General features: G+C 55.3%; 1 long non-coding RNA gene across 1 annotated transcript; it reads left to right on the forward strand.

The window, feature by feature from the left end:
- Positions 1–302: 302 nt before the first annotated feature.
- LOC116586550 lies at positions 303–2461 on the forward strand. The gene is made up of 3 exons (XR_004284067.1): positions 303–422; positions 597–763; positions 2285–2461. It is a non-coding gene; the product is annotated as an uncharacterized LOC116586550 (long non-coding RNA).
- Positions 2462–21994: the final 19533 nt, after the last annotated feature.

Raw genomic sequence — 21994 nt, forward strand, 5'->3', positions numbered from 1 at the left:
CGTCCATTAGGGCATTTGGAGGCAGCCTTCATGGACCTTTTATCACACAATCATCTCATGGGCCAAGCTGACTCCCACTCTAGCCAGAACCCCTCCTGCTGAGTCCAGTCTGTCTGTCTGCTGGCAGAATTTGGGAACTGATTGACAAACACTGCCTTCACCCTAAGAGAAGTCCCACTCCCTGGCTGGGGCTCGCCATGACCTCCGCGGCACCCCTGCGGTCACAAGCTGCCCCTTGCCAGCTCGGCAGCCCCAGGCAGCCAGCAAGACCACACAGGGTGCCTGTCCAGCCCAGAGCGTCACAACGATGCCCAGCCACACTCCAGCTGAACACCGGCCACGTAGCTGCCGCACCGAGAGAGGCACACAGGAACCTCCACAGGGAGAAGTCCCCCTGGGGCCACCGTCGGAGAAACGTGAAGGTAGGTGAGGGGCATGAACCCTGCGGCTCTTCAGACACGAGTCAGAGCGGCTCCCCTCTGGGGACAGACCAGGCGGGGCTCCTGCCTGCAGCTGCTCCGCCACCAGGAGATTCTTGTCTCTCAACCCTGGTAATTATAGTCCCTGGTGCTCGGTTAACACCCGTGTCATTGCAGGGTGTTGGAACAAGCAGAGTCGGAGCGAGGAAAATTAAACGACAACATCTGACAAGTGGCCCATCCCCTATGGCTCCAGGCTGAGCCAGGCCAAAGGGACGGAGAAGAGGCCTCCCTAGCCCACCCAGGAGAGCCCCCACCTCAGGGCAGAAGGCAGGCAGCTCAGGGTAAGTAGGACAGTGGCCTACCTGGGAGGAAAGTGGGAGAAGGGGAGCCACAAAAGCTCTGGAAGGAAGGAGGCTGGAAGCTACAGCCACAAGGGCAGACTCAGGGCTGCAGCAAGGGGACCTCGCCCGGAGGCCTGAGCGGATGGGGAGGCTGGGCCTCGCGACACAGAAAGCAGCAGGCCACCTCCCCGTGCTCCTGCAGTGGGTATCCAGCCCGGACCCACCTCATGAGCAGGCAGGCCAGGGAGAGATGGGATCATGGGGGACGGTGGCCAGGTGGCAGGTGGCCCTGCCGTCCCCGCCCCCATCAGCTCTCCCACATCCCAGGGAGCCACGACCCAAGACGTCAGCACTAAGCCCCACATGCGGGGTCGGCCAAGGGGGCTTTGCCCACACCACTGAGTCCCCAGTGGGCTTCCACACAAAGTACACATCCTGTATTCTCTGCTCTGTGAAAGCTCCCGGGTCCCAGAGTCAGTCAACAAACAGCAGCAGGTGTTAGCACACTGGGGGCAACTTGCCACACATGTGGGCTTTGCGGAATCCTTCCCCAGACCCAGGGCTAGTGCCAGCCACCCAGCCAGTCCTGCCCTTCATGGTTTCCCCCACGCAGGACCAAACTCAGCCTCACAATGAGGACCAGAGACCCAGCCAACAGAGCTCCAGCGCCAGCAGCCCCGGCCTTTACCAGCCCTGTGCCTAGGCCCGGCAGCCGCTCTCATTTAGCCCAGCCTTACGGTTCCTGTGAGTGTCCCATTTTATACCTGAGACAGCCAGGGAGGCCCTCAGAGGCTACGTGGCTTGTCTGAAGGGTTAGATTCAGGGTGTAAACCCGAGGCTGATCATCCCCAAATGCCAGAAGACATCTGAGGGTAGTTTGAGCTTTAAAAAAAAAAGAAAAAGAATTACCCTCGAGGGCAACCCCCAGACAAATCTCCCCGAGCCCCGGTTCCCAGTGCACCAAGCTGCAGAGCAGAGGGATGGCCCCCCCAGATCCCACACCAAGAGAGGCGCTGAACAGATTTCAGCTTCCTGGCCCCCGCCGTGAGGCGGAACACATGTTTTCTGAGTTCTCTCCCTCCTCTGGCTCTGCGAACATGCTGGAGATATTATTATTATTTATTATTTGCTGAGAGCTGACAGTGTGCTGAGCATCAGGCCTGGAAGCCCAGGCCCTGCCAACGAGGCTTGCCGTCCATCAGCCGACACAGCCCAGATCCACTGAGACCAAGATACCCCCACAGCTGCCGGGGCTGGCGGCTCGGGTCCCAGCCCAGCCTCCGAGAGCCCCCTCTCCGGCCCTCAGCCTTCAAAACCCATGCCCCTGGGCCTCCAACCCCAGGAGGAGGGGGAGGATTCGCTCCATTCCAGGAGCACCCCCTACCATCAGGGGTCTCCTCAGCTCAGCCCACACTCGGGCCTGCGGTGGCCTTGACAGGTCCTAAAAGAGACCAAGGTGGTCCTGTCCCCACCCCCTCCTGTCCTGGGCACCCAATGAACACTGCCCTTCTCCCTCCTCAGATGAGAGGACCAGACGCCAGAGTGAGTTCCTGTGGGGATGAATCCCGGGGTCTTCTCCTGGAAGCAGGGCCAGGACCAGAGGGAGGCAAGCAAGGCACAAAACATAAAGGACACAAATGTAAGGAAGCACCAAAAAAACCCAGTCATCAAGATTATAACTATTTCTGTGCAATATTTTTTAAAATCAAAATTAAGGGGACGCCTGGGTGGCTCAGTTGGTTAAGCAGCTGCCTTCGGCTCAGGTCATGATCCCAGCGTCCTGGGATCGAGTCCCACATCGGGCTCCTTGCTCCGCAGGGAGCCTGCTTCTCCCTCTCCCTCTGACTCTGCCTTCCACTCTTCCACTCTGTCTGCCTGTGCTCGCTCTCGCCCTCTCTCTGACAAATAAATAAATAAAATCTTTAAAAAAAAAAAATTAAGGCAAAAGTCCATGATGAATAAAATACCAAGATTTTAAGTGAAGACAGGCTCCGTGTTACTGGTTTTTCCAGTGACTCAGGCTCCCTTGGGGCTCCACGCAGCACAGCTAGGAAGACCCCTCTGACCGGGGGGTGCTCCGGAGCCTCCATCACCCCGCAGCAATGTCTGCCTGGGTGTGGACACATAAGAAGGTCATCATCCACCCCTGAGGGGCCTTCCTGGAGAAGGAAGTGTCCAGAGGTCAGCAGGAGCCTGTCAACAGCTAGGGGTAGGACGGGGGAAGATGGACCATGAAGCATCTGTGCCTTTTCCCCATCGCAGAAAGGGGCTTCCAGCCCAGGAGCTCAGAAGCCACTGTCCCCTGCTGCTCCACACACACACCCAGCCCCAAGCTCAGATACACTACAGCAAAAGCCTGAAGAAAAACCCACCTTGGGTGTAGGACAAGCCAAGACTGGGCAGTCCTCACAGTCAGGATGTCTGCACCTGACCCCTGCGGGTGAGACCATGTCCAAGTTGCCCAGAGCCCCTCAGCATCCCTACCACGTAACTGGGGCCACTGGGACCCAGACCCCCCAGAGACCTCCTAGCCCTATCTCTCCTGTAGCCCCACCTACGCATGCATACATGTGAACCAGCCATGGCCCCCGTCCTGGACAGCTGGGGGGACCCAGCCACCCCCATCATCATTCCTGACACACCAGCCTCGTTCCAGGGCCCTCTACTCCCTCAGCTGATTCATTCTTTTATTCGTGTATTTCACAACGCCCACCGGTCGCAAGCTCAGGGCGGGGTGCAGACTGGCCTCAGAGATGGAAGGGTCCTGCTCCACCTTCAGAAACTCACAGGAGGGGGAGGACACAAGCGTGGGCCTTGACTACTCAGGCAGGAGCCGTGGGAGCTGCCTGACCCAGGCAGCAGCAGAGGCAAGAAGGCAAGCAGGCAGAGCAGCTTTTGGGAGGGGCAGGGGGAGAGGTTAGCCAGGGGCAAGCAGTTTGCACCAGTTTGGGGTGAGAATAAGGTAGAAGGAGGAGGGGGCTGCGGGTAGAGCAAACGTGCAAAGTGCGGAAGCAAGGAGAACCTGGCACGTTTGGGGAACTGCAGGTAAACGGGGTGCAGGCGTGGAAAAGGAGGCAGGTGAGGTAGGGTAAGGCAGCCTTCTGAGGAGGGGTCCTCCACACCACTTCCAGTTGAGGAGTTTCCACAGTTGTGGGTCTGAGGGGAGACCTCCTACCCTAGAAGCCAAAGGAAAGTCCCATGCTTTCTTGTTTCTGGCTGTGGAGATCCCTGAGCCTCGGAGGGAACGGGGGGGGGCATCCTCAGCCCCCTCCAAAATGCCCATGTCCTAATCCCCAGAACCTACCATCACATGGTTTACATAACAAAAAGGGGCTTCTGCAGGCATGATTAAGTTTAAGCGTCCAGAAATGGGGAGATGATCCTGGATTGCCTGGGTGGGCCCAATCTAATCCTGTGAGTCCTTAAAAGCAGGGAACATTTCCCAGCTGTGGTCAGAGACAAGCGTCTGTGCAAGGAGAGCCAGAGAAATGCAGTGTGGCTGGCTTTGATGACCGAGGAAGGGGCCACCAGCCAAGAAACGCAGGCGGCCTCTAGAAGCTGGCCAGGGCAAGAAAACAGATTCTTCCCTCGAGCCTCCAGATGGCATGTCATCCTGCCGACACCTTGATGTTAACCCAGTGAGCCCCTGTCAGCTTCGGACTCACAGAATTGTAAAATGATAAATGCGTGTCATTTTAAGCCCCTAAATCTGTTGTAATCTGTTATAGCAGCGGGAGAAAACAAATATGGCCCCAGAGCCATTGGCCGCCCTGGCCGAACCACCTCCTCAGGCTCCGGACAGAAGTTCCTCCCCTGGGAGGCTGTTTAAGGAGCTCAGCTCTGAGCTGAGCTGCCTGAGGCGGCCTGCTCTCTGAAGAAGGGCCAGAGTCTGTGCTTAGAGCCACCCGAGCCCACAGGCAGCCAGGGGCCCCAGCAGAACGTTATCTCATCAGCCAGCTCGGACCGCACACCTGGCCCTGGCCGCTTCACCTGCAGGGCTCTGCACCCCCAACCCCTGCTAGTCCTCCCGGCCGCCGTCAAGCTCAGAGCCACGTGTACCTTGCTGCTACGGCACTTCCAACCTCTCACTACCTGCTGCAAGACCATCCAGGCCCCTGGGGGCTGGGGGAGACAGGCTGAAAGGCAAGTGAACAGAGATCCTGAACCACCCTCCCCCCGCCCCAGCTGCTCTGAGGTCATATAAGCCAGAAATCCCTTCCACAAAGGGACCTCTGGATAAAAAAGAAATGTGAGTATTCTGGCCTGAGGTACAAAGTCACCAGTCAGCAACAAAGCTCCGCAGAGTGCCCCCCACGCACCCCCAGCCTCACACCCGGCATCAGAGTATCTGTGTCTTCTACTGTGACTGTCGGAGTCCCCTCTGTCCCCCTCCACGGGCTGTGAGTCCCACGTGTGCGGAGACCGTGTCAGTTTGTTCCCCCCTTGGAACCCCAGAATCACACACAGTGATGGAACTCGTGAGTGAATAATTATGAATAATGGGATGAACGAGGGAACGAATTACTGAACTCTCCCTACCTGTCCCACGGACACACGCCTGTGCGCGCACACACAGAGAGTAGCCCCAAATCTCCACCCAGCCTCTCAGCACGCTGTCATAGCACACACCCAAGAGCTGCCCTCTCAGGGGCCTCGCAGGACCCACCCTGGAAGTGGTCCTGGGACGGAGGTAGGGGAGAGGGCGCTTGTTCCTCTCCACTCCTTAGACGCTGCCAGGCTCGGGGCTGGACCTGTCCGAGGTGCTAGCCACACAGACCAGGGGTCAGCCATCAGAGGCGATGGAAAGAGGGTAGGGGTAGGGGGCTCTCCCTTGCTGTAAGCCTCCTCCTGCTTCCTCTCTGCCTGCTGCAGCCTGCCTGTCCTTGAAGCATCCTCTGGCAGCCCATGAGTCTGGCCGAGGACAGAGGATCCAAGTGTACTTCCACAAGCGGAGGTGTTTACAAGTTGGCCCTAAGTGCACACATTGACCCAACCCCACCCTGGTCAGAGCCCCCAGGGGTTAGAGTTGGTTGTGCCTTCTGAGCCACTGGGAGAAGGGATGAGGAAAGCACTGGGGGCCTCGCATGGGTTGGATCTAAGCACTGGGGCTCCTACCCTGAGCCTTTCACGCTCCCATCTGCGGACACCATCAACAGACAACACGCACCGGGCACTCTCTACCCAGACCCTGCAGGATGTCTGCACACAGTAGGCACTCATCTCCTGGCCGCGGCAGGAGCTCCTCCCCAGAAAACTTCCCTGGGCCGGGAAGCTGCATCTGGGCAGCCTGACAGCCGGCTCAGCTCAAGCCTTCACACGCGTGTGCGTCTCCGTGCGCCAGCAACAGGCTCCGAGAGCCCGGGAGATACAATCAGGGAGACACTCCAATCTGTGTAGTGCACGGTGATTCACAGCCCAAGACATCCCTCCCCGGGCTAGGCTGAGGAATTATCGGCCCCACCATCTTCAATTACGAGGCTTTGTCACTCATCTCCAGCCATCAGAAGGAAATGAGTGAGGAGATTAATGTCTTTTTTAAAAACTGCTTTCATCCCCTTCCTCCACGGATCCATTTGCATTTCTAAGAGGAAAGGCTCTCCACCCCCCTGTCATCTTTGATCATCTCTCCTCTCCCAAGGCCTTCCAGGCCCTGCAGGAATCCCTTCCAGCTGAGGGCCCTGGTGGGCTCCCCCAACCAGCACCTGCCTCCCCAAGACCCAAGCAGCGCCCCCTTGGACAGCTCAACTCCTCTGGGCTCCGCTGAGAGGACAGGGGCAACAGGGCTTCAAATCTGGCGGTTCCACAAAGCAGTCCCCAAGTATTTCCCTTAGGGAGTCTAGGATGAATTGAATTGTGTCTCTGGAAGCCCTAACTCCCCGGTAGCTCAGAACGTGATCTCCTTTGGAAATTAGGATGATTGCAGATGTCATTAGCTAAGAGGAGGTCAGACTGTTGTAGGGTGGGTCCTTGAGCCAACGGGACTGGTGGCCTTAGAAGAAGGATACTCAGGGGTGCTTGGGTAGCTCAGTGGGTTAAGCCTCTGCCTTTGGCTCAGGTCATGATCTCAGGGTCCTAGGATCGAGCCCCACATCAGGCTCTCTGCTGAGCAGGGACCCTGCTTACCCCCACCCTCCCTGCCTATCTGCCTACTTGTGATCTCTCTCTCTGTCAAATAAATAAATAAAATCTTCAACAAAAAAAAAAAAAAAGAAGAAGAAGAAGAAGAAGGAGGATATTCAGATACAGCTGCACAAGGAGAATGCCAGGGGAGGATGGCATCAGGGAACGGCACAAGGCATATACCAGACAAAGAAGGCCAAGGATTGCCAGAAGCTAAGAGAAAGGCATGGGCAAAAGTCTCCCCCTGAGCCTCTAAAATGAGTTGTCCCTGGTGAGACCTTGAGTTCAGGCTTCCGGCCTCCTGAAAGGGGAGAGTGAACTTCTGTAACTCTGTCCGAAGTACATTTTTAGGATGCCCCCAGGACCCTAATACCAAGTCCTTCATCCAAGACACCTTCACTCTGGCTCAAGTAGGGGTGTGGGCACTGAGAACTGAGCACAGAAAAGCTCACCATCAGTCTCAAGATAAGACAGGTCCCTCCTCTCACCAACAGGCTCCCAGCTACACAGGCTAATTCATTAGAGAATTGCCATCACCAGAGGGGCCTTCTGCCATACTATTAAAATCTGTTCTCCAGAGATTTAAGGCTGAGTGTATCACTAAGTCAAAAGCTCCGGCTCCTACTCAATCTGTCCAGACACTAAGCAAAGGAAGCCCTAAACTGATAGACGGTGAGGAAGGCTCGGAGTCCTCAGAAATGCTCAGGCTGGGACACCTGGTTGGCCCAGTGGGTTAAAGCCTCTGCCTTCAGCTCAGGTCATGATCTCAGGGTCCTGGGATCAAGCCCCGCATCGGGCTCTCTGCTCAGCGGGGAGCCCGCTTCCCACACCACCCTGCCCCCATCTGCGTGCCTCTCTGCCTACCTGTGATCTCTCTCTTTGTCAAATAAATAAATAAAATCTTTTAAAAAAAAAAAAAGAAAGAAAGAAAGAAAAAGAAAAAAAAGAAATGCTCAGGCTAGCCCAGGGTTCAAGGTAAATGCCAGCAGGAGTGGGCACCACCTGGAATGTGTGCCCAGCCAACAACACTGGACCATACTTGAAAACCATGCTGGTTGACCTGATCATGCTGCCCTGGGACAGGGATGGCTCTACCCGCAAGGCCTGACACAGGATTAACAGGCAATAGAACCTTCATAAATGTGTACAGAATGAATGCATTTCCTGAAGGAGAGACCAAGGTCAGGTACTGCCGGGCCTCACATGGCAGATAGCGAGGGTGAGGAAAAGAGACGCTAAGACAGGTCCAGATAACTCCCAAAGACAGAATCAGGAAAGCCCTCCACCCTCCGAGGGTATGCCCCACAAACCATGCCTCCATGCAAGGCTGCCAACAGACATCAGCATTAGGACCCAGCCAGGATGGGGCGGCCCTACACTTCCCAGGGGACAAGTGTCACCATAATACCTGGTAAGGAAGAAGCGATAGTGTTTGAGCTTAAGAGCCTACCTGTATTGGCTCAAATCCTATATAGGAAACCATCTCAGTTTCCTCATCGGTAAAATGAGAAGGTAACCACACCAGTCTCTTGGGCTGTGGTTGGATTCAGTGGGCTAATACATGGAAAGCACTCAGTACGGTGCCGGGCTCATGGTACATGCTTGGTAAGTGTAAGCTGATCCTGTCTGCTATCATTATCCCATGCCCTTACAACTCCAGGGAATAGATCCTCCCACTTGCTTTGTTGGCATTCACTAATGGCTCTGCTCTGTATGACAACACCCAGCAGCTATTTACAGAGAATGGTGCCTCATGCCAGGAACACAGAAGAAAGTTACCAAGGCCCAGTAGGAAAAGGAGATAAAACACTCTGAGAATATGAGATATAAGACATCATCAACAGTGGAGAACGAGTGACCTGGAAGGTCATGTTGGTGAAGGTATATGAGACCAGAAGACACTTGGGTTTTGAGGGTTGAATAGGAGTTTATCAGCTGATTCTGAACCAGCCTATAACAGGTGTTCCATAAATAGGTAGTGATTATACAAGACAGAGCAGAAGAAGGGCATTGCAGCCAAAGGAACTGAGATTTTCTGGTGTGTTCAGGGACAGAGAAAGGACAGAACATAATTTAGCTAGAACAGCAAGTTTGTGGGCATAAAAGCAGGCAATGGGTTGAGGCCAGGTTGGAGAAAGTTCTGAATGCTATACAAAGGGTTCTTGGCTTTATTCACAGGTTATGCAGGGCCAAGTCAGAGGAGAAGTGACAATTAAGATCTGGGTTCAGAAAGATGGCTCCACTTGCAAAGCAGGTGACATAGGACTAAAGACAGCAGACCCAAGAGGAGACCATGGCAGCCTGTCTTCCCTCCACCAACTGAGCCCCGCTCTCCATTTGCCTTTGAACTTTTTTCCTCATAGAACATGTTCTCAAGTTCACACCCCCAAAGACCCCACATTCCCAGCTATTCTACTTAAGGACATGGTGCCCACAGCTGCTTGTTACCAGAAGTCAAGACCTTTTGGGAAATGTTCATGTCTCCATTCAATTCCCGGCTGACAACGGCGCTGGGTTGAGAGACCAGTTCAAGACATACACTGGAAACCCCTAACGGCAGACTGGCTTCTGGAATTCCAGAGGACTGCATTTTGGGTTCTTAGGGCCAGCAGCTTTCTTCTCCCTCACCCGCCCAAAGGGCCGCCTACCCTTCCACTCAGTCCAGAGGTCCTGGTGCATGGATTTCTTCCCAAACGCAGGTTGTGATGTTCTGTGTCACGGACACTTGAGAATGCCCTTGAGGCTCTGTGACTTAACCAGCCTGAGTCCCAAAGCTGTGCTCTGATCTCAGCAGCCTGGCAGAAATGTTGGCAATGTTGCGGACACCACCCTGACCGTCTGCCCAGCGGCTGGGGCCACACTTAGGCAGCTGCCCCATCAGGCACTAAAATTAGGTGACCCATCAGACCCAGGACACGGCAATCACGGGCAGGTGGCCAAAGCTGCCCAGAGGGTCATCCGTCTTTGCTCGGGACTTGAGTCAGGGCACAGCAAGAACGGCGGCCCAGAGTCCCCTTTCATGCCAGGGAAACTGAGGCCTGGAGAACAGCAGAGACCACTAAAGGGGTGAGAACTTGAATTTCTGTTTTTTCCCTAAGTAAGTGTCCCTAAGAATAAAAAGTAATATACACCCCTAGGAGAAATTTAAAATATATTCCATGAAGATATAAGAGAATTTAAAAATCACAATACCCATCCTCTACGTTAACTTCCACTTAAATTCTGTCGTATCTCCCTCCTTCTTTGTTTTATACAACAGAAACACTTGACAACCTGTAAAGCATTCCCTTCCTCTACTTAGAAACGTATCGACGAATCATCCGAAATCCTTCACATGGACCAGTTTTAATCTACATACAGTTGCTTCCCCCCTCGTGCTCTTCTGAGTCACGCCGCAGTGAATATCTGGTACAAGAGTCTTTGTCCTCATCCGTGATGATCTCCTCAGGCTGGATTCCCAGCAGGCGAATGAATGGGTCACAGGAGAAGGACATGTCAGGGTCCCAGAGACAGCCTGCATCCTCTTTTCCAAAAAGTCACCCCACACGCACCTCTGTCACCTATGGCCGTGGCCCCTTCCGTGGGCTACTTTCTCTGCAAAGGAATTCTGTGTCTGTAACACACGTCTGCCTCACGCTGCAGACAAATGTCTCCTTTCAGGGCAACGCTTGCCCACCGTTCTGTTCTCCTAAACTAACCAGCCGGGAGACGCAGGAAATATCAAGGCCCCGGGGTCCAGGGACTCAGAGTTCCTCCTCCCACGTTTGTGGTCCTTCACTCAGGACTCAGAGGGAAACGCACTGACCAGGTCCTCCCAAACAGTCTCGCGCCCTGGTTCACCTCCACGGCACACACCCCCAGAAAGTGATTTCCCTCCAGAGGGGCTCTCCATCCCCAGCAAGCTTAACCAAGGAACCGAATTAAGCCAGCAAGCCATCCAATGACTTGGCCAAGAATCAAATTGCCTTTTCACTTCCCCGCAGAGAAACTAAACTCCAGGCTCAGTGTAAATAGGCTGTCTCTGGTCCGACGTCCGCCCCGCCGCCGACAAGTTATGGATGGCACGGCCGTATCCCCCGTCATAAATACAGCCCCTCGGCTAAACAAAGCTGACGGTTTTGTGCCAATAACCTTTGAACCACTCAAGCCCAGTGTCAATTGTATTTGTCTTCCAGCTAAGGTTTACTCTAGACTGTCGGCTAAATCACAGCTCATCTGCGGAGATAATTCAAATATATTACAGACCTGGGGCAGACGGGAGGGCCACCTCCCCACGCTCCGGGGCCTCCCCCGCATGGCCTCACAGGCCTGCAGGCAGCACCTTCCCCTAACCATTCAGCAAGTTCTACCGGAAAAGCACAAGAAACAAGGGACAAGAAGCAACACCAAGCCCCAGCCTGTTGCCCCCGGCTCTGCCGCCAGCCCTCTGTGGCCCCCAGCAAAGTCGCCTGCCCCCCCCCCCGGGGAGCCTCTGTCTCCTCCCGAGTGAAGGAAATATGGAGTACCCATTCTGCTGAAACTTGGAGTACCGGCTTCGGGAGGACTGTTCACGCATCAAGTCAGGCCACAGGAAGGAACCAGCTGGGCAAGGGGATAACCCAGGAAGGGCAGACGTACAGAATGAGCTCCTGGTCCCGGGCAAGGGGTGAACGTTGCTCGAGAAGACAGCAAGACCCTCCACGTCCTGCTGGGCTGAGCAGCTACCGATGCAGAAACTCTTGCACCTGACTGGGGTGCAGAGGGTTCTAGAGAGATAGGATATAGACATAATAGGCTCTAATAGACGCTTACCTTCTAACAGAAAGGGAGAAACACAGGAAGTCACTCTGGGGTCAAGGCAGGTGCAATTACTCTGGCCAGCCTAGGCCGGGCTAATTTGCGCAATTAGCATTTCCTGCCACATGCCAAGCCCTGGGCTGCTCCCAAGGAGAGAGGAACTCCGACGAGGTTCCTGGTCCTGGTCCGGTGGCTGGGGCCGCTCCGACACCCACCACCACAACTACCCCCACCCACCTACCTTTGAAATCTGGGACCCTCTCAGCCATGACCAGACTGCTCAGTGCCTCTCACCATTTGTGGGGCTTCCGCCAACCACATCCCAAGCTGACTAGAACTCAAACACCCCCAGGGAAGGAGGAGGAAAGGCCCAGGAGACTTCACCTACTCTGCTTCTCGGGTGGCTCTGCACCTCCAGGCTTGGCCGGCTACGAGGCCAGAACCACAGTGCTAGGGTGGTGTTGTTTGGGCTGTGTTTGGAGACCTCCCATGAACCTCTCTTGTTGAGAAGAAACTCAACAAGTAAAGCTCAGTGAAGGACCAGAGGGACGAAGAGGGAACACAGCCATGTCATCGTTAAGAGAGCCCCCAAGCCGGGCAGCTACCTAGCACCTCGGAGCACCATTTTCTGCTCTCTGTAAAATGGGAATCACATTCTCTGCCCAGAGGGTCACTGCCAAGAGCACACAAAATGGGTAGCACTGAAGCCCTTCATGTCTGGAGACACACTCGGGTCATGAGGCTGTTTCCTCCACATTCTCATCCTGGCTCCGCCTCTCCCTTGCCCCCTGCCATCCCTGGGCTCGGTGGAATCAGGACAGGCTTGTATAAGGCCATCCCTAGCGTCCTTTCAGTGTTGATGACACAGGAGTCTGGACATGGGTCCACCCCTGAGGCCAGCCCAGGGTGGGGTGCTCCCTCTGCTCCCTCATCAATATCAGGACAGTCCAGGGACGACGTTGACAGGACCAGGGCCCAAGATGACATCATCACTCACCTCTGGGAGCCTCACCCCCGCCTGGGGATGGCGGGACCGCTCTGGCTTCCCCTTCTCATCTGTGCTGGCACCTGGGAGAAGGGAGTGCCTGCACCAGCTCCGCACCCAGGGGGAGATGAGAAAGAGCAAAGCCACAGCCTCTGTGCCGAGGGGAGAAGGCAGAAGACATTTATAAATGACCCTCTTAGCTATTTACGAGACACCTTCTGAGAGAAAGCAGGAGAGGAGCAGAGGAGGAGAAATAAACTTGAAGTAGGAGAGCCGGCTGGTGTCTGAGATGAGCTTTGATAATCCAGCTGTGGCAGCATTTCTTCTCTGTTTTTATGGCCGCCTTTACAGCCCTGTGTTTGCGACTCTTTATCAGGAGCCGGAAGGAGAGAGTGAGCAAGATCCAAGGCAAAGAGCCTTCCCCAGCAACTCCACAAGCAGATACCGCCTCATCTGGAGATCAAGATAACCCCAGTTTTCCTCCCAGGGCGGGCGGCTCTGCCCCAGACACCGGGATCTGGGCTGGAGAGGCATTCCTGAGCACGGCAGTAAATCTGCAGAGCCAGGCCCTCCTGGCAGTCCAGACTGGGCTGCAGGCACCCAACCCTGGAGCTGGGGCGGGGCCTGGGACTGAGGTTCTCCGGAGATCCCGACGCTCTGGATCCCTTGTCCCAAAACTCCCTGAAGTCAGGGAGTCTCTGAGCTCCATAGGCATAACCTGGTGCCGCCCACTGGGCCTGGGCGTGACAGCCTCCCAGTGGGCACACCAAGGCTGGGCCTGGGACTTTGCCATCCTCACCCTCTTGAACTTTCCAGGATTATGAAACAATGGGGGCTGGGAAGGACTCCCATCAAGCAACCTAGATCTGAATCCCAGCTTCTCCCCTTGCTCTCTGGGGCAGGGAACTCTCTCTGGGCCTTCATTTTCTCATCTGTAAAATGGCCCCTGTGAGCGGTCCCTAACCTTGCATGAGGGGACCCCCTGCAGGAGCTCAACAGATTGCGGTAGTCTTCGTAGTGGGTGACCAGCCTCACCTAAATGATGGTGGCCCTGTTCCCCACCCCACACAGGCGGCGTACCTTACTGAGCTCTTAACATGGGCCAATATGCTTGCAGGAAAGGGACGTGTCACAGAAATGGAGAAAAGCATAGGCCTGACCCCTAGGCTCCTCTAGGGAGCCCAGAGTCTGAAGCCAAAAATAAATCTACAAATATAGGATATGCTAAGAGTAAAACTCCAAGATTGTGCAAAGGGAGAACGATTGTGGATACAAGTATGGCTGGGGGCCGGCGGGGGAGGGGGGTGCCAGAGAAGCTACTCAGAAGAGGTGTCTCCAGGCTGGGACAGAAAGAGGGAGTAAGAGTTGGCCAAACAAAGAGGAAAGGGGAGCTGTTGCCTGTAGTCAGTTAATGGCTGGTACTGGGAAGCTGCTGAGCCCCACGCAGGGGAGGCAGAGACAGCTGGACCCCGGCCGCAGGGGAAGAGAGAAACTGGCAGACCAGGATCCAGTTAGCAAGAGCCTCTCTTGCAGGCTGGGCAGCCCTGGGCTGATGCGGAAGATGCTGAACATGGCGTCCAGGGCCAGGAAGGGGTTGGGGAGCACGGTGGTGACATGAAATCAGAGTGCCTTTGGGGAACTTCTCTGGGATCCCGGAAGATGGCAGGTAGGGGAGGGTTGGGGAGATCTGACAAAGCAGCAGCTGCAGCAGGGGGATGGCCTGGAATCTGGCTCCTTCCAGCTGCCTGGAGTGTCAAATGCTCTTCAGTGAACCCACATGGCCACATAATTGCCCCACCGCCTACACTTCCTCGAGCAGACCTGCTTCTCCAGGGCAGCCAGGAGGCCAGATCCAGGTGCCCGGTATTGGGCCTGGCAGCTTCGGAGCCCCCAGGGGCCACAGCGGGCTGTGACACCTGCCTCCTGGACCCTGGACGGAGACACCTGCCCCTGGACAACCCAAGCGCCTAGAGGTGCAGACACCCTGCACGTTGCCTCTCCGCTGCTGGGTGACAACCAGGGCCCCCACTCTTGAGCTGCCTTTGGAAGTACAACCACACACCTTCTTCTCCTTGCTCCTCCTTGAGCCCAGCTCAACCCAGCTGCCCCACGCTCCTGTCAGGTGGTGCTTATGGCCACCCGAGCTCTGGGAGTCCCCCTAGCCAGAGCCCTGGATGGGCTCAGTGCGACGAGGTGTGGCTCCCAGCTCCTTGTACCAAACAATGACTCTCTGTCTCCCCTTCTGTCTCACTGGCCTTCCCCTTCCTTCCTTTCCAAGGGTTCCCCAATAGCTCCTACTGTGCTCTGTGGGGACATGCCCTCGACCCCTCAAGCAGAACCCCAAACTGGCTTTCCAACATTTTATTTTTAAAATAATATGGATTCACAGGAAGTTGCCAAGATAGTACAAACAGGCCTGTGGACCCTCCCCCGCAAGTCGCCCATGGCTACATCCCACACTCCTCGAGGACACACCAACCGCAGTAAGCCCACATTGCTATCAAGGGTGTGTACCTCCCGTCATCTCATCATGTGTGTAGATGCATGAGATCACCACCAAAATCAAGATACTGCACCATTCATTAACCTGATCTTTGAGACGGCCTCTATTTTTTTTTTAAGTATATGCGATAAAACTACCCCCAAAAAACCAAATCGGGTTGAAGAATAGAGACTGAACTCAAGAAATTTAACATTACCAGCACTGATCAAATGTCCCCACCTGAGCAAAGACGCAGACACCTTGCTGCCCTCCGCCCATCTTCCGTCCACCCAGCCCCACCCTGGCCCATCAGAGAGAAGCAAGCAGGCAGCAGGAACCCAGGACGCAGCTCCATAAGAGCCAGAGCCCTGCATTTCTCTATCCCACCCACCAGGGTGAGCCACTAGTCTTCCGGGCAGCCTATGCCCCTTCCCCTTCCATACCGTGCAAACCAGCTACTGCTCAAGTCACTTCTTACCCCTCCTTAAAGGCCAAAGGGGGCTTCTCCAATGCCTCACCATTGCCACAGATGGACCCCTAGCCAAGTGGGGTTCCCACAAAGTTGCTGAATGAAGGAGTGTGACCGTGGACGAGTCCCTTCCCCTCTTAGTCCCTGAGATTCCAGCCCCACCACCAAAGTGTGATGCACAGCCAGGGAAGCTCAGACGGGAACTCCACGTGGGCTTGTGACAGGGTCCCAAAAGGCAACAGCACTTAGACTTTGTCTCCCAGGCCTCCTGGCCAGCCCTCCCTCTCCTAGGGACCTCTGGAGCAGACTCCTTGGAGAATACTGGATACAGGGGAAGCAGAATCAATGGCAAGCCCGGGAAACAAGAGGGAGACACTGGAAGCCAGCTCCCTGGTATGGGGCCCAGAGATCCAGAGCCCAGGGCTCTGGGCCACCTCTACTCAGAAAGAAAGGACCCTGGCCCGGGGAAAGAGGCCAAATCATCAGAGTGAGGGCAGGGATTGGGCTTCCCCTGTCCCCACCCCCACCCATTTCAGGAACTCCTTCCCTAGCCCAGAGGGAAAAGCCAGGAGCCCTCTGGGGCCCACCTCTGGCCTCTCATTCAGGCCTGCCTCGCCTGTCTCTTACCCTCTTCTCACCATCCTAGAGCAGAGCCCTGTTCAGACCACTTCCCAACTCAGTTACCCTCCATGTGTCCCCATTTTCCCAGGGGATCCTTTGTCCTGGCCTAGGTCCATCCCACCCCGATCACCCTCTGCCCTGGGTCACACTGAACGAAACCAAACTTACAGATTCCCAGGTACTCCCCACATTCCCCATTTCCCTATTCCGTGTTCACCTATTCCATGCACTCTCCTATATGGCCTCCCCCTCTGCTCCAGAGGAAGTCTCACCTCTTCCTATCCAGAAGGCCTGCTGACCTACACCGGGAAATCAGGGACTAGGGGCTAGCCAAGGAAAAGGATGTCACATCAAGCTGAGGATACTGAGGCCAAAGTAGGGTATCATGCCCTCTGCCTCCTACCTCCTCTGTTCTGCCCTGATCCTTGGAAAAAGATGAGTGGCCATATCTGCCTGGACCATGGGCAAGAGATAGGAAGGTCACCTTGTACACTTCCAGAATAGTGAGGGGGTGGGCCTCTCTGACCTGGGTACATCCAGGTGTCACAAGCTAGTGCCAGACCAGCTCCACCTTGGAAGTGCTGGCACTGCAGACTAGAGCCACATTTCCTGGTTCCTAGAGGAAGGCGACCTTGGGATGTGCAGGTCACACCCACCTCCCAGCAGGTGACCCAGCTCCCAAGGGTTCCTAGGGAGATGCGGCTCAAGGGGGCAGGAAGGCTGTCTGGGCCGCAACCCGCCAGTCCAGAGCTCTGGGAGAGGATGGGGGCATCCTTCAGGAGAAGACACCAGCCCAGGACCAGGCCCCATTCAGGCCAGGCTGCTCCTCCTTCCTCACTATTAATGGCTCTCTGCAGGCTGCTTTCCCCTTTGTTCTGCCAAACAAGCTCACTCCTGACTCCCAAGTCAGCCAGGGACTTGGCAAACATTTGTCAAGACTCGTTCCCCTCACTCTGTGTTTGTCTACTCAGCAGAGATCTGGGCTCTGTGCACAGACAAGCTTTGCCCCTAAGGCTCAGAGGGAGCCCCATCGTCCGCAGGTACAGCAGGCTGGGTGTCTCCCCATCCGCCAAAAGTCCAGCCTCCCTCCTCCTGACAGGAAATCCCACCCGATCCTCAGTGTCAAGCAGCCGCCCCAGGGCAAAAATCACAAGCAGGCCTTGTCCATAGGACAGTCACACCTCAGGGGCAGCAAGTTTGAGGCCTCTAGAGATAGGAGGAAGGACAGATTGCATGGACTCAAGCTTTGCGGCTCGGGTGCTGAGTGTGAGCTAAAACCCAAAAGAAGGACAGTGATGGGGAAGCAGGAGTAGCCGCCACTGGCTCACCCCATCCCCCCACCCTTTCTTCTGCATGTCCTGAAGTCAGGAGGGCGGCGCCGGCCAACCAGGGTCAGTGTGCCCTGACCGATGCCACCAGATGGGCAGACGGTCCCCAGAAAGGCAGGCAGTCTGTGGAGAAGCCGGACTTGGAAGTCACAGTCACTGCCACGGAGCAGACACATGGAGGCCCGTGCCAGATGGAGACCCCCGAGGGCAGAGACATTTCAAGGGAAGTGAGTCTCTGGGCCTCCGTTTCCCTAGATGCACAGCAGGGACAGAAATGGGAGGGAGCTCACCCACCAGCAGGCACACAGGCAAGCTGCCTCGGACCCCAAAGCACAAGGCAGGAGAGAGTGAGAGGCTGGGGGGCAGGGTCTAGAAGCTCAGGCGGGTCTCCTTGCCCTCGCTGGGCTTGCACTGATTTGCTCCTTGGAGATGGAAACGGCACCTGCTTTTCAGATTCGCTCTGAGAGGTGGAGCTGCTAATGCACAGGGACATATTGGTAAAGGGCTGGCACACACCAGGGGCTTAATCCATGGGAGCCCATGTTAATGTCACTGTGATTCGTGATCTTGGGCGAGTCCCTGATCCTCTCCTTGAGCTGTAAAATGGGCTGATGGCCACCGGCAGTGATGAGAAAATGACCTGCTACGAAGAGCTCTGTGTGGACCTGGCATCCAGCTGGCGCTCGGAAGTGTCGGCCCCTGAGCACACATCCAGTAGGTATTCAGCAGACGCTTGTTGGCCTGAGTCACAGATGACTATCAGGAAACTCTAAAGGAGCAAGGAACAGCAGGCCCACGGGGTCCTGCCAGCAGGACTGAAGAGGGACCTTCTGGGCTGCCCCCAGGGTCCAGGAGACTAGGACTGGACAACCCAGAGGGAGCCTCCTTACCCTGATGCTTGCCAACTGTGGTCCAGGGAGCCCTGGGGCACACTAGATGCTGCAGAGCCAGACGGGGATACGGGGAGTGGGGAGGGTGCATGAGCTCACACACACCGTCACCCAGAGCAGAGCTACACTCATCTGTCTAGCAGTCCTGGTAAAGCTCCATCTGGAAAATGGGCCCTGCTGCTAAAACTAATCCGACCCCCCGTTTTCCAAATGAAGAAAATAGCATCCAGGGCCACCTGGGTGGACCAGTCAGTTAAGTGTCTGACGCTTGATTTTGGGTCAGGTCATGATCTCAGGGTGGTGAGATCGAGTCCAGCTTCAGGCTAGCGCAGGGTACAGAGTCTGCTTAAGAGTTGCTCTCTCCCCCTCTGACCCTCTCCTACCTCTCTCTTCCTCTCAGAAGGAAGGAAGGAAGGAAAGAGAGAGGAAGGAAGAAAGAAAGGAAAGGAGGGAGGGAGGGAAGAAAAAATTAAGCCCAGAGAGGCCCATAGGCAAGGAGTCAAGCACCTTGGAGCCACGGGGCCCTTCTCAGTGCCTCTCTAGGCTACCATCGCCACAGCTGGGGCAGGGGCTATAATGGCTGTGCCCATCGTCAGATGGATAACATCCAGGCTGAGCCTGCACTCCACGAGCTTTGTCATTACCCTGCCCCAACCCAGCCCTGGGGCAAACTCCTGCTGCCTCCACAGCTTGATGGGAAGGTCTCTTCCTCCAGAAAGTTTTCCCTGACCCCAGGTTAAGTTTGCTGCCCCCCGTTCTGTCTCCCATGGCTCCTAACCTGCACCACTTCTAAAGACAGACTATTCTTAGACCCAATCCCTCATGAAGACTTGCACTGGGGCTGCTCATCACCCCTGTGTCCCTCAGCACCAGCACATAGGACAGGTGCTCAAGTATTGTCTGTGGAAGGAAGGAACCATGGCCTCCATCGTCCTCATCTATGCAATGGGTACATACCACCCCTCAGGATGAGAAAAGTGAACCATTTACCATGTCTGGCAGATCAAGGGCTTAAAAAGGCAGGGGCCTCTGTCCTGATGTCTCAGGCAGGTTCAAGGGCTGGGGGCCAGGCAGCTATTACCCACCAGCCTCTGCCATGGCAGAGTCTCACCTCAAGGAACAAAGGCCTGGACTGGGCATGTAGAGTCCCTCACCAAGATGCCAGGGTACCTTGTCCAGCAGGAGTGCCTGCCAGGCCTGCATACCCCTTCCCAGCACTATGCATTCAGAACTTACAGAAAAGAGAAAACACAAAGCACACAGCTGAGGAGAAGGGCCACAAAGCCCTGGGGATCCAGGACGGACTCGTCTAGTTGGCCCTGACCTGACCCCAGCGTTCCTGACAAGCTCGGGAGCCTGAGGATGAGGCCAGACCCAGCACACAAGGGCTGTGCTAGACCTCACAGCCCAACGAGGCAGGAACTCTTAGTATCCACCATGGAAAGGCTGAGAATGTGAGGCTTATGGTGCAAAGGGGCAGAACCAGGATTCCACCTCATCTGACTCCAGGTGAGCCTTGAGTGCCAAGGAGAATCTAGGCCAGACATGAACACACGGAACATCTCAAGTCCCCAAGTTCTATCCTGCTTGGCCCTGATAGCGAAACTGGAGTGCTGGAAAAGGGAGGGTATAGCTTGGAGTGGCGCATTAGAGGTAGAGGTGCCCCAACCGCCCTCACAACTCGGCACAAAAACACTCCCATCTCCCGGGCTCAGGGCAGTCAGTCTGAGGAGTCCCGGGGACAGCAACCAGTCCTCTGCTCCCAAGGTTCCCCAGCCAACGGGAAGCAATCCCACAACACCGAGAAAATCAATATTTCATGAGCAGCTCCCTCCTGGTCTCCAATCATATTTTCAATTGTCACAAAACAATTCAGAATTTCCAACTCGGGGCTAATAGGCCGCCATCAGCCAGTCAGCGAAAGCAAGCCAGGGTAATTATTTTAAAAGCTTTCGACAGGGCTATTCTGAGCTGACTTCCCCAGATTGGCTGTCTGCAGCAGTGACTGTGCCCCTTCCAGCCCTGGGCACCCTGTCTCCCCTCGTAGGAAGCTGCCATCTGGAGGGCTACTGAGGTCCCGGCCACAAAGCCCCAGAGGATGGGACAAACAGCTCAGGTCTGCGGAGGGTGATCTGGGGCAACAAGGGACAGCTCGTGGCAGGCAAGTGTCAAAACTTCCTACCTTCACAGTTCTCAGGCCAAACTGTGGCCCCCTGTGCCCATGGAGGGTGAACGGACCGACAGACACATAAAAGGATGGACAGAGAGGCAGAGTGATGATGTCACAGGAATTGGCTCTGATTCCATCTCAAACCTAGCCTCTATTCTCCAGGCACAGCGATCTTTGTAAAAGAGAAATGTGACGGATTTCCCACTGTTAAAACTCCCCCTCTGCTCCTCTTTGCCTTCAGGATAGCATCCCACACTCCTAACAAGGATTATGAAGCCCTGTGATATCTGGTTCCTACTTAATTCTCTAGCTTCCTCTTCTCCCTTTCTCTGCCTTCCCACCTGTCCCAGTGCTGTTCCCGGCGAGGAATGGGGAGTGGAGAAACTGTTCAGACAAACTCAAGACCTGTATGGCACTCAAGACCCTTCAAAAGCAGGCTATAGATTTCCTCTCCAGCACTGTGCTCCAAAATGGTTATGGGTTGGTATGTCTGTCTCCAGCTCAAATAAGCAGGGGCCATCCATCCTTGTATCACTGCAATCACAAGCACAGAATAAGTGCTCTCTACACTTGCTGACCTGATAAAGGCCAGTCCAGGAAGGTCCCAAGATCAGGTCTCTTTCCACTATTCCATGCAGATGCTGATAAGTTTGCAATGAAAGAAAATACTTAAGATGCCCAAATGGTTCCTATTTTTGCTTTGGCTGCCAGGAAGCTCAGAGTGCAATATAATTATGCTCAAATAAATTAATATCTTACCTGATCGTAGGGGTTCCTCTCTATCTGTAGAGACTCTAATTCCCTCCTCACAGGTAAGAAAGAGTACCCAAATATCCCTCCCTTGCTCTGCAGATCCATCCCTAGATATGAGTCAGTAGACACTGAGCCTCACCCCCACAGACTTTCGGGTAGCCCTCCAGCTCTTTCTACAGATGAATGCAGGAACAATCCTGATGGACTTCAGACTGTCCCAACAAAGCCAACTCCTCCCCATCACTGCAGCGGACTCCCCACCAACACCATCAGCAGCCCTCTGAGAACCTTCACAGTGCAGGGACTTCCTTGAAAACCAACACATTCCCTGCCACAAGGAGCTCAGAGAACTTGCTCAGGACAGCAGCCAGGATTCTTGGGGTAGTGTGCTCCTTAAGATCGGGGAGCTCCCCCTCCCAGCCTTCTGGGGTGGATCCTGTGACCCTGGCCTAGCCAACCACAACCCCGAACCACTCTTCCTCACAAGGCGATTGGCTCCCCTTTGGGCATGTGAGTTGCACCCAACCAATCAGCACAAAAAATCCCTTGGCCCACCCTAGGGAGGGACCTGTGGTTGGCAAGAGAGACTCAGCCCCGCTTTTAGAGACCTTAGAAGTGGTAGGGGCAACGGGTTTTA

The sequence above is a fragment of the Mustela erminea genome, chromosome 3 (genome assembly GCF_009829155.1).
Source record: "Mustela erminea isolate mMusErm1 chromosome 3, mMusErm1.Pri, whole genome shotgun sequence".
NCBI classification, from domain to species: domain Eukaryota; kingdom Metazoa; phylum Chordata; class Mammalia; order Carnivora; family Mustelidae; genus Mustela; species Mustela erminea.